We start from the raw sequence: 9,562 nt of genomic DNA on the forward strand, positions 1-9,562 counted from the left end.
ACCCTGAGGATGGAAACCTGCAGGGAAGCAGAATGAACTTAATCCCATTGTTCGTTTCTATTCTCAACTGCTCAGCAAGCAAAGAGCAACTCCTTACAGAATGTGTCGCTCCTGAGAGCGAAAGGGTAATGAACTGTGAAACCAGATGGCTCAGTCCCCTCGAGCCATTACAGGGTTAACTTCCCACTTACTTGGGAGTTCCAAGAGGACCACCTCCTGCCGATCACCTCCTCACACCCCCGTGTTACTGTGTCTTAAAAGAAGTCTCCTTTTATTGGGAAAAAGAAACGTTAAAATGTGTTATGATCGACAAGAGCACAAGCTGTCCGTTCTCCGTTGTAGAAACTGGTAGCGACTGCTTCCGTTTCCTCCCAGTGATTTGAAAAAGTGGATACTTCAGTGTGGGAAGGTAGATGCAGGTTCTTCCTGTGGACTGAAAAAGTACAAATGCAGGTCCTACTTCCAACAGTGTGCTTTGTGAGGAGCTCCATACCATCGTTTCTCTTTTTCTTATGACCTTTATGTCTGTCATTGGCCATCAAGAATTCCCCTACGCTCAGGCCCGTGGCCCCTGGAAAGGCTAACGGCCACCTCGCAGGCACGTCAACGGAAGGCTCTGCCCATGAAAAAAAATTAGAACTTTTACTACAAATACAAGAAAATTGAAATCATAGCCCTGGTCCTTTTCCCTTTCTATCCATTCTATTTTTCAAATAATTTTTTAGGGATGACGATAGGGGCCACATGTGATATTAGTGGTCACAGTAGTTCTAAAAACATCTTTTTCTCAAAACTGAGTGAAAAGTGCCTCCATCCAGTGAAGGTAAGATGAGAAGAAGAGGAAGCCAGTGTTGTTCACTTGGTCCACATTGCAATTTTTATTGTCCTTTGGCTCTTCTTTCATTATGTAGTAAGTTGCTTCCCATAGAGACAGTGGCAGCCGGCCCTGCAGTGAAGGAGCGCGCCTGATTTCTCAGGGCCTTTCACGAAGGGAAGGGGTTTCTTTGTTTGTTTTTAAAGATTTTACTTATTTATTTGACATAGAGAGAGAGATAGCCAGAGAGAGGGGGAACACAACAGGAGGAGTGGGAGAGGAAGAAGCAGGCTCCCAGCGGAGCAGGGAGCCCGATGCAGGACTCAATCCCAGGACCCTGGGATCATGCCCTGAGCCGAAGGCAGATGTTTAAAGACTGAGCCACCCAGGCGCCCCACAAAGGGAAGGTTTTAAACGATCTAATTTTGGGATTTTTGTCATTCTGATAGATGCCAAAAATGTCATTTTCATGTATTTTCTTTTTCACGTAAGTTGGTACCCATTTAAACAGGGAGTCCTCATTTTGCACTGAAGTGTGAAAACATAAAAATACTTGCACACTGAAATCATGCGAAGAGATCTTAATAACCCTTGCGATCTGGGTGCACATTGCTCAGAGCGCCCAGAGCTGTGCCCACGGTTTCACCAGATAACATTAGCCAGTTTGTGCTCAGACAGTGAAAGCAACCTTTCCTGGCAGTGGAGTCAACCTCAGTCCTCTCACAATGGCTGCAGATGGGTTCAACCGCAGGGGCTTCCTGTCCTTCGCACATCTGAAACTAAAAGATATTAAAACAACTTTGGTTTGTTTCTTATATTTATCAAACTTTGCTAACACGGTGGGTCCTATAACTTCGTGGAGGCCTGGATCTCACCCTATCTTTGCTGCTACTTTCAAATCTCCTCACATCCAGTTCTACTCCAGCATCATCAATTTTCATGTCCTTACTACACTTAAATCTTTGTTGGCTAATTTCCTCTTTCAATGATCCATTCTTGTAAAACGATACAACGGTTTGTCATTGGGAGACAAAGAAACAACAGGATTTCATGTTTTGCTGTCTGTGCATAAAGTGAGTGACAGGATACTCAGTGACCCGTCGCCAACAGGCTTTGAAAGGGGTGACATGACGGACACTGGTCATAACGTGTATCTGTTATGTACATAGAGATTTGTGGACTGAAAGCCGGCGGTGAGTGTTTATGCAGTTACGCAGGGTTAATGCATCATCGTTACCGAAACTGAACCTCGTCGTTGAGGGACTAGTGCTATTTAACTAAACTGCAACAACAAGTTCATGCATTATGAAGACGGCATACAAAGTATTTGAAAGTGGTTTTTTTTCCCCACGTTTTAGAACAGTTTTGAAGACATGAAAATTTTCAGCTCTATGTCAGGTAGAATTCTTCTATGAAGTGATTTATTCTTGCTGCTTCCCCCCCCCCCGCAAATAGCTATATTTCTTCTATGGAAATAAGATATTTAGATTTTTAAAAATCTTGTCTGGGGTCAGTAGTGGTCTCGATGTATGCATCAAATATAGGTTGGTTACTTCAGGTTGGTCTTTTACCTTAAGAAAGGGTATTTTGGCTGCCCTCTTTTGTTATCTGAGTTCTGCGGCCATTGGGCCGTCTTGCTGCCCCCTTCCCCTGAAACAATATTTGCTGTTCTTCATCCAAGCTTAGGGGATGCCCTTACCACTCGCAGCAGACCCTACCCTTTTATTCGAATCTGTGAATTATGTCTGTCTTCTGATTTCACTGAAAGTGAGCATACAGGTTTTGTTAATGTTCATCTTGTTACTTTTGTATGAAATCCAGAAAGACGAAAGGGAAATTGCTGCCTTGCATTTCATGTTTCCCTAGTGGTAATGGCTGGCTTTATCAACACAAAGTTAAACAAATTTTATTATTTAATATATACATTTAGCTCAATAAAGTTGGACTTTTAAAACTAAATTATCTGTGAATTCTTTTGTCACCATAGCTGCCAGGGGCTTGGTTTGTGGGAAAAGTGTGATTATAAAGGGAGAGCATGAGGCAGTTTTGGGGGGATGACGGAATGGTTCTGTATCCTGATTACAGCAGTGGTTATGTAAATCCATGTGTGTGATAAAATGTCATAGAACTATTTAAAAAATGAAAAAAAATCCATGGGGAATACAAATAAGGTGTTTTTTAAAAAGATTTTATTTATTTATTTATTTTAGGGAGAGAGAGAGAGAGAGAACATGAGCACATCCTAGTGCACAGCCAGGGGAGGGGCAGAAGGGGAGAAAGAGAGAGAATCTGAAGCAGACCCCTCACTGAGCACATAGCCTGATGCGGGGCTCAGTCTCACCACCAGGAGATCGTGACCTGAGCTGAAACCAAGAGTCAGAGGCTTAACCAACTGAGCCACCCAGGCGCCCCACAAATAAGGTTTATGAGTGTTTTTTTTAACAGTGTTTTCTCAATGTCAGTTTCCTGGTTTTAGTAAGCGTACTGTGGTTATATAATCCTACCACTGAGAGAATCCGGGTGAAGAATACACAAAAACCGTAAATCATTTTTCCAAGTAAAATAAAAAGTTTGCTTACATTTGAGCAAATTTTTGCTCTAATTCTTAGATCAATTTCTTTTTTTTTTTTTTTAAGATTTATTTATTTATTTATCTGAGAGAGAGCATGAGTGCGGGGTGGGGTGGGGAAAGGGCAGAGGGAGAAGCAGACTCCTCAGTGAGCAGGGAGCCCCACGTCAGCTCTATCCCGTGTTCCCCACATCTTGACCTGAGCCGAAGGCAGACGTTTAACTGACTGAGCCACCTAGGCGCCCCCAATTTCTTCTTATAGAAACTTAGACCTTGCAGATATTTAGATATGCTTTGAAATAGTAGGAAACTCAGTGATACTGTTTAGTCTGTGCTCATTCAAGGTTCAGATGTGTTTCATTATGTCATGGTTGTATTTTCATACAGCATGGTTATCTTCACTTGAAAAATTGAATAAAAAATTTCTCAAAACTGGGATATATGCTACTGTTTCCTGTACTGATCTATGATGGGAAAACAGAGGCATCTCTGTTCAGTAGTGTGATAGGTTAAAGAAGAAAGTATCATCCACTCGTCTTTGAAATAATTAAACTTCTCTACGGATTCCCTTATGGGGAAGGAAGAATGTCAGAATAATCAATACAAAAAGTGGAATGTAAAATCTTAGAGGTTGACCTGGGAAACCTGGCAATGGGAAATCACTCAGCTGGGATTAAGAAGGTCCGTCACAGGATCCAGATGAAGTTTTCCGAGTCAATCTGCTAAAGGAGGAAGCTGAGCGAGTAGACCCAGGGCCACGCTTCACAAACCCGGCGGGTTTTCAGAAAATCCTGAGAAGCGGCTGATGTGGCCAGCTGGGTTTGGAAATCCCCTGATCCAAGATAAATTTTACATCAAGAATTCCTGTTTTAAGCAGGACTATAACAACATCCATTGCAGAAAGAAGTGATATTCCTGTCTAACAACCAATTGATTAAAAAAATGAGAGTTCGTAAACTAACCCATATATGCATTTTCAGACCGTACAGAAATATTCTTATTTATAATTGCTTTTTGTCCATTGGAAATTCTCGATCACCTCCAATCTTTATTCTTAAGCATTCCCTTATGAGTATATTTGACGAAACATATCTTAAATAGCAGCTTTGGTGCCATGAAGTCAAGTTTTCTTTGAGCTATTCTGAAGTACTTCGTTATCATGAAGGAATTCATTATTCAAGGTTTGAGTAGGGTCACTACAAAAAAAAAAAAAGGGAGGAAATACTTCAGATAAAGCCTCTATTTGACTTTATAAGTGATAAAACATTTCTTTAATGTAAGTTTTCTTTTATATTCTCTCTAGCTTTCCATTACTTAATTTTCAAAAATGACTGACCAGTTTTTCTCTCCCTTAAAACATATTTTTTAAATTGCTTACCACCTCCCTGGGGAAACTACTTGAAGTTCTTACTCTTGTTTCAATCTATATTAGCATATACTTCAGTTAAAAAGGAAAAAAGGTTTTTCTTTAATGCCAAAGACTGTTGTTGTGGTTGTTTTTGTCCTGAAGCCACTGATATGTTTTCAAAGCAGAGCTACTCCTGTGAATATTCCTGCAAGGCGCACCACAGCAGAAACAAATACAGGCCGGATAACTAGGGACGTGGGCCACTCTTGCCCACTTCCCCCCTTAAGGTTAAGGGTGTCACTCTTGGCCCAAGTCCCACACTTGCACCGCCATCACTGCCCTGCGAGAAGGCCTGGAACCTACAGTGACTGCGTCTGGTGTCTTTTCTTCCAGGAAGTACTTGTGAGTTTGGACAGAGAAGATGCCAATATCATACAGAGTAAAGTTTGATGGGGAAAGTATTTCAAAGCATGACGGCCACAGTCTTCTCCCTTAGGAAACTATGAAAGGCCCAGACACTGCTCTGGGAACCTCGAAGAACAGCTTGTTGAGTGAAGCGTAAGCACGCTGTGGTTAAGGCAATGGCATAAAGCTGAAATCTTGGTTGAACCTCAAACAATTCTGCCTGATCTCCACGTGTTTCTGCATCTTCTTCACAAATACATTTATATAATTCTCCAACTTCCACAGAGCAGATACAGGCACAAACTAACACAAGAGCCACCCTGTTCTTGATGTCCTAAGCCTGCCTGACACACACAGCCATTGGGGTTTGAGGACACCTCCCAACACCAGCACCAGCACCACTGCCTTGTTCCGTCTGAACCTACAAAACCCAAACCTCTCAGCTACGTGTCCCAAACCTTATTTTATCCTCTAGTCCCTTTGAACTTAAATTTTAATGTTTTGTATATTGGTTTTTTCTACTTTGATTTGAATCAGACTTTCACCTGTCAATGTCTCTTTGTCCCTTTCAGCTCATCTTCTGGTGTTGTTAGTAGACAATTCCCCATGAATCCCTCATGTTTCTGCCCATCTTGTGGCATCATTTGTCTGGATACCTGTTCAAGGATGTCTGTGTAGCAAATAGCCTTGGAAATATGGTGTTTCCTTTCAATGCGGAGGGCAGATTTCTTTACTGTACAAGATAAAAACGAGGCTCTCTCTGGGGCAAAATTTGGGCAAGTCTGCTAGCAGCCCTTTTGTAAGATTGAGAGTCCTAGGCTCGTAGTTCCTTAGTTGTGCATGTGACATCTGTCCGGACCTGCTCCTGCATCATTCCCATACAGCGTGGGGACAGGGAGAACCAGTGCAAACATGAAGCCCCTGATGCCTGCTGTGCAATGAGTAAGAAAGTTCTTTGTCTCTGACCTCAAAGTCTTGTGTCTTCTGTGGTATAGCTATGAAACTGTGGCACGCTGACTTGTGAGTTTATAAGTGGGGTAGAATGTGATGTCACAATTCTTGATATGCCTCAGTTGACATAAGCACTATGGCTGGCATTTTCTAGCTGGGGTTTCCTAGCATTTATTTTCCTTTCCTAATTACATCCCGATTCCCTCTTGAGAATTTTGTATTCCCTATTGGATACGATCTCAGGAAAGTGATTTGATGTTCTGTCCTCTCCTCGCTAAGAGATGGGAGATGATGACCCAAGCTAACCTTCCTGAAACTTATGCAGAATGACAGACACAGTGAAAACAATTGGCATTCATTTATCCCAGCTCCCTAAGCAAATACTTCCTGCTATTTCTGAACATCCTTGTTTTAGAATCTATAGATAACTTGAACTCTGCCTGTGTCCACACCAGTTTTTTCACATTTCCCATGAGTTTTCTCAGTTTCTAATATTCCCCAAATACATCTCCTTTGGCTTGAGTTGGTTTTTGTCTCCTTCAACCAAAGACTTCTAAAATACTCAGCCTTGGTCCAGCACCCTGCAGGGCCTCATGTGCTTTATATGTGCTGTGGATTGGGTTTTCACAGGACATGGTTAGCCTTCGCTACAGTTTGGGGATGAGAAAGAAGACAATATTAGACACATAAATTAAAAAAAAAAACACTCTAAATTTCTAGATTCTGTAGATCTTTTCTCTGGCTACAAAGCTATTTCAAAGCATTCATTTATTAATTTAACTATTATTTACTGAGCACCTCCTTTATACCAAGAACTCTAGGAATATGGCAGTGTCTCTTTTCTCATAGCTTATAATCTTATTCTATTCTATAGCCAATTTTTCTCTTTCTTTAAAAAGAGGCTGTTAAAATGTAAATGCTTTGTGGGCATAAACCTTAGTTTTCTTGTTTTTCACTTTTATTGGTGACTGCTTATTAAGTACTCAATAAATATTTACTGACTAAATAAATTGATCTCACTTCCAGTAGGAAGTTGCTGGCACTGACATGTCTCCATTATCAGTCACAAACAATTGTCCAAAACAGTGATGAAAAGCATTAGAGACCAAAGGGATGAGGGGATAAAGTTCTCTTTGTAGTTAAGTCTTAAGTTAGTATCAATACGACAAATTTTCAGTGTCGAATGGACACTAAAAGTCATTCTTTATTCAATAAGAACTTAACTAGAAAGTAAATATGATTACTATTAAAGAGAACAATAATAAATGTGAGAAATGTAAGTAATAAAATAAATGTGAATAAAAGTTAATTTACAGTTTAATGAAAGCCTTTTTTGCACAAATCAAATTTAGAACTTTAAAAGATGGGGCGCCTGGGTGGCACAGCGGTTAATCGTCTGCCTTCGGCTCAGGGCGTGATCCCGGCGTTACGGGATCGAGTCCCACATCAGGCTCTTCCGCTATGAGCCTGCTTCTTCCTCTCCCACTCCCCCTGCTTGTGTTCCCTCTCTCGCTGGCTGTCTCTCTCTGTCGAATAAATAAATAAAATCTTTAAAAAAAAAAAAAAAGAACTTTAAAAGAAGGCAAAATCATAGTCTTCATTAATTAGTTTATACAATCTCATCTTGTTGTCTCTTTTGGAGCCTGTATTTTTGTTATAAGATCGTATTTTCTTTTGTTTTCCATCCTGGTACACATTTTTAAAATTTTATTTCACCAGTTTTATTTCATTTTCAATGGGCTATTTTTTTTCCCCACATGTCCAACAATTTTCATTGCAGCTTCTAGTAAGATCTACATCAAATGAGTAATTATCAGGTTTCAAATCAAATGCCTATTAGTATGGTTACCAGAAGACCTTCTGGTGGCTTCTTAGGGAAAGGGCCAGGGAGTGATGTGTCTGTGATACAGAGCAGGGCTGACAGCCTACACTTACGCTTGTTGCATCCCTGAAAACACTGGCTTTCCCTGTTTGCTGCATAATTAAAGGACAAATGGATATGTTTTCTCATTTTAGTGATAGTTACTAAGTTCTTCCTAAAAGAATAAACTGAATTCAATTTAATTGTCTCCAGTTACAAAGAGGTCAGATCAGGTTATCAGCTAAAAAGCAATCGGTCAGCCGCATATGTTCTAATAAATGATAAATAATCGGCTTACTTGTCTGCTATATTAAGTACAAAGTAAGTGAATAGAACAGATGGGAAAGCAGTGATAAGAAAATACATACTATTTCTCACTGAATTTGATCACTCTTGGAGTTTGGGTAAGCTCAGTATATTTTAACAAGTGGACCAAAATAGCAGAATTTAAATATTTCTCCCACAGCTGTTTCTGAATGAAATGAAAGTGCCACAAAAAGGATAGTGACTGAACACTTACTGTGTACGAGACAATCCAAAAGATACAGAGATGAGTAAGACTCAGTTCCTGTCGGAAAGGACATTACAGTGGCATAAAAGGAGACAAAATGTTTAGCATAACGCAGAAGAACCATAAAAGGCAAGTATAAAATACAACAGTAATTAAAAAGCACTTCTCTCTGGCTGGGAGATGGGGACAAAGATCAATGTGAGCAGAGAAATATGGCTCAGAAGGAGCGTGGAGTGTTCTAGCAACAGCAAATATGTCTGTGGGGGTTGGAAGCAGAGGGTTTGGTGCCTGGCCAGCGGGGGTGGAGCAGGAGAGGACAGGGGAGCAGCAAGGGCGGGAAAGAGGGGTGAAAGATGGTCAGTGAGGGCTGTTTGTGACAGGCCTGGCCTGTGCCGTTCTCTGAGACACACCAGGAGATACCGAAGCTTTGCGGGCAGGAGGGTGCCATAATCAGAGGGATGTTCTAAAGAGATCACTGCGGCTACCTGAAGGACAGACTGCAGAAGAGACAGATTCAAGGCTGGCTGGAGCCTGTGACAAGAGAGCCACGCTGTAGGAGATGCATTTGCTATCGGTCTGCAGGGTTGGAGAAGGCCCAGCACAGAGGAGAGGCGTGCTGGTGCTGGGGGCTTCTGGGAAGCCAGGTGAGGCCCACACAAGAATGATGGCAACAGGCGGGGGGAGGGAGTCGGAAACTTGGGAGGGTGGGAGCCCATGGGTGACGGCTACAACCTTGCGGGCAGCGAAGGGAGGCCATACAACCTGCGATGTATTTCTCACCCATGATTAACAGGCGCTCCGTAAAAGACTGTGGAGCAGGCACTCCTCATCGAGAAATTCAACAAACAAACGAAAACAAAAACAAACAAAAACCACCAGTATATGCAAAGTTAAATGAACTTGTCTTTTCCTAAAGGACCTCTCAGAGATTTTAATATGATGATGCGCCTTATGAGCGGTCAAGAGAGAAGAAGACACGCAGCATTTAGGAAACCTAGTGTAACATAAAAATCTATTTTAGACCTAGCAACACGTGTTGGAGACCAAGTGCAGTAATGTTACTTTGGAGTTTTAAACCTACCTGCCTGGGAGAGCGATGTGTA

This window comes from Ursus maritimus, unplaced genomic scaffold (assembly GCF_017311325.1).
Source record: "Ursus maritimus isolate PB19 unplaced genomic scaffold, ASM1731132v1 scaffold_11, whole genome shotgun sequence".
NCBI classification, from domain to species: domain Eukaryota; kingdom Metazoa; phylum Chordata; class Mammalia; order Carnivora; family Ursidae; genus Ursus; species Ursus maritimus.